The sequence below is a fragment of the Atta cephalotes genome, assembly GCF_000143395.1.
Source record: "Atta cephalotes unplaced genomic scaffold scaffold00005, whole genome shotgun sequence".
Taxonomy (NCBI): domain Eukaryota; kingdom Metazoa; phylum Arthropoda; class Insecta; order Hymenoptera; family Formicidae; genus Atta; species Atta cephalotes.
In genome coordinates, this window is record NW_012130069.1 from 5045287 (window position 1) to 5049274 (window position 3988).

Sequence of the window (3988 nt, forward strand, 5' to 3'; positions counted from 1 at the left end):
AATAAATTGTTAATTATCCAACAAGAAATGATCATCAATTAAACGTTGAATCGGCGTCAAATTGTTAATGTTGAAATCATCGTATTTATATTGATTCGACATCAATTCGATGGCTCATTTCTCGTTGGATAATATTTATTTTTTAAAAATAAAGTTTTTTAAAAAATATTTTTTCTATACGAATACTTTTTGCATTCACTGTATATATATCAAACTATTAATAATCGATTATTAAACGAGTCTGTGGAACTTTGCTATGGATTGTACCGCGCAGCGGTATATCGCGGTATATCGTTAATTAATCGTTTTAAAATATATATTTGATATATTTTAACTCGAATATATTTCCACTGTTCGTAAACATTGACAATATACGTATCAATGTTTTTGACCAATTTCTAAGAGTAATATATCTTGTTTAAATAATATTTAAATAGTTTTTAAAACAAGTCTGCATAACGATATTTTTTTTTAGACTAATATCTTTATATTATTTAAGTAAAGTTCTCCAAGACATGACAACGACGAGAAGATATGATTCGATCCTATAGGATCGGAGAATCTTTAACTACGACAAAATAAGAACTTTCGTCTATCCATCGCGGAGCTTTAGAATAAGAAATTGCAAGGATTTGCACTTAAACATTATAGATTAGACTTATACGAACAGGTCTCTCCTTAGACTGACACTGTTATATACAGAATCAAGTAATATCATCATTTAATCGGCTTATTATCGCAGGCAGTTGTATATTTATCAAATTATTTACGCACCCTTCGGGCCGATAGTTCAATATACAGTTTTTCGTCGTATGTTCAATTAATATATAATATATTTAACAATCGTTCATACATCCTCACTACGCAATATTCTATTAAGGTCTGGTTGCACCAATGTTACTTCAATTTTAAGCTTAAAATTCTCTTTATTTCTGTCTCTTTTCGGTTTTAAAACGAGGTAGAAAGAGTTTTAAGTCTTATTTAAAGTTAAAGTAACGTTGGTGCAACCGAACCCAAGTCGGATAACGATTTTTCATTGATATTTTTTTATTTGCAAATATTAGAAACTTATCTGTAATTATAATAAAAACATGATGGGAAAAAGTTCAGCGTTAATAAATAATACCTAATGATAAATACATTTATTTATATACAAGATTGTCTTCGAATTTTCCATACAAATAACTTTAACAGTTTTACAAGCTAATGTAAGAAAAAAAATATTATACATAAATTAATGTAATAATAAATTTAATGGCTATGGGAATTAGCGTTGTAGAAAGTGCGCAATAAATATCAATGTAACATTTAGTCAAGTATCTGACTTTTAATTAAAATAAGTAGTTACAAAATTTTAATAATCGCTCACAAACATGTTTTGGCTAACTATTATACTTGTTCTAATTAAAAGTTAAATACTTGACTAAATGTTATATATTATTGATATTTATCGCGCACTTTCTACAGCGCTAATTCCTACACAGCCATTAAGTTTATTACTAGATTTTTCATTTCGGGAATTAATATTACTATTATTATACATAAACATAGATCTCAAAATTTTATCTAAGTTTGCATTTTAAAATGTTGTCCATGTCAATACAAGACATTGATGTAATTTTGAATTTATTTATATTTGAATTTATTATCTTTTTACAAAGAAATCTTTTTTTATAAACAAGATTTTTCTTATTGAAAAAAGAGTTTGATTGCATTAAATGGAATTCTGGTTTAAAATGAACAAATCAGAATTTTTTGATTGATTCTGCTATAATTTTAGTTAAAATAAATTCTAATTGATATGAATTTTTTTTTGTGCATTCATTCATTTTTAACCAGAAATTGTTTTCAATGCTCTACCTATATTCTCGCAAAAAAAGTAAAAATTTATTTCATGTCTGTGTATTCAAATTTACGTCATGTCAAACTTGTACTGACATGAACGACGCTTTGAAATGCAAACTTGTTAGACAAAATTGTTTCTCACATTTCATATTTCTGTTATAACTTTTTAATAAAGTATTTTAGGATCTATGTTTATGTGATATTTTTTTCTTATCATAATCAACTCATAGAACATACTGTTAAAGTTTGTACAAAAAATCTGGAAACGTCTTGTAGATGTATATATATATTTTTACATGTCTTCATAAAAAAATAAAATTTTTGGATTCTATGTTACTGATAAATTATTGTTCATTCAAAACAATTTTTTAGAAAAGTTCAAATATATTACTTAATAAAATTCCTAAAATCTAATAAAATAAAATAATTACTTTATTGATATTGCCTAAAAAAATCTTTAGTAGCTTTTTATCGCATTATTCGATTTAATCACGAAGACATTGATATACGGTCACAGAAAGTAGCTCACATGATGCTAGACACACACGTTAACGGATATTATATTAATACATGCACTCAATATCAACGATGTCTCTTTAGATTTCAACGCTATGTATTGTAATACTTTGTACAATCATTAATTAAGTAATAGATAAAACTGCAAGAAAGGAATCACTGATAATCTTGATCTTGACATATGTTATCAAGATCAACATCCTGAGTAACCTTCAACAGGTTTTAGCCATCGCTGGTCATTTATAAAGTTAACAAAAATAGTTTTAAAAAATAACGTTTTATTTCTGCTATATATATAATATTAAAACTATTCTTTATCCTTCCTTGCTTACGTAATGACTTTCTAGGCGAAGCAACTCTCACCCCATCTTCTCCTTTAAAGGCGAGCGGCTTTCATGCGAAGCGACTTTCACTTAATGGATATTTAGACATATGCTTTGAATTAGTTCGAATATGTCATAAAATTCAAATTAATTCGAATATGATCGAAATCATACAATCTTAAATGTCTTGAGAAATCTTGAATGTCTTAAAAAGTCTCGAATGTTTTGAAAAGTTTTGAATGTTTTAATAAATTTAAACAATTTAAAATTGTTTCTTAAGTTAATTTTTTTTAATTAAAGTGAAAATACATTTGATGAAAATAAAAATTTACTTGATTTAAAAAAATAAGGTTCAAGCAAGAAGAAAAATTTATTTGATTTCAAGAAATGACATTCAAATCAAAGAAACTTTTCTTTAATCGTATAGCAACGCTCAAATTTCTTTAATTCAAACAAATGTTTTTTTAACCTTTATCCTATCAGCTACAATAATCCATACAAACATGGGGATTAAAATCCCTCAGCAGAGGGGAAAATGGGATGGAAGTCGCTTCGCGTAGAAGACGCGCTCTCCTAAGCATGCGGAGAGGTGGAGTAAAAGTCGCTTCGTGTGGAAAGTTGGAAAATGTATTTTAAAGCAAAAAATTTCTGTTTTATATAATAGAAAAAAAAACATAATTTCAAACATTTTTTCAAACTTTTTTTGTTAATAACTTTAATGAATGAGCGATGGCTAAAACCTGTTGGAGATCACTTAAAATCATGACTTTAACAACATATGCAAGATTAAGGTCATCGACTGCTGCTCTCCTTTTCTGCAGTTTTATCAAGAAATATCTTATTTTTCTCGGGGAAGCGAGATTCCGCGATTGCCCAATCATAACTATAACCGTAATATGTGTATTTATGGACGCTCAAAATTATCAGAGATATTAATTATAATAGTTAATTAAAATAATGTAATTTAAAGTAATTTAATTAAACCACAAAGAACATCAACAAAACAGAAATTGATGCTTCGCGATCCATGACGTTTCTTAAAGTAGTATGAATGAAATACAAGTTCGGATTTTATATAATAAAAAATCAAACGGAATAAAAGGAATTGAAGAAATTTGCAGAGAAAGAGATAATTTAATGATTATCTAAACTTACCTTCGACAATATTAAAATATGATCATAGAAATATTCGTCAAATGATATCAACTTAGATACATTATAGATAAACAGTTAACAGTATTTTAGGCATATCGTATATATGTATATATATATATATATATATATATATATATATATATATATAT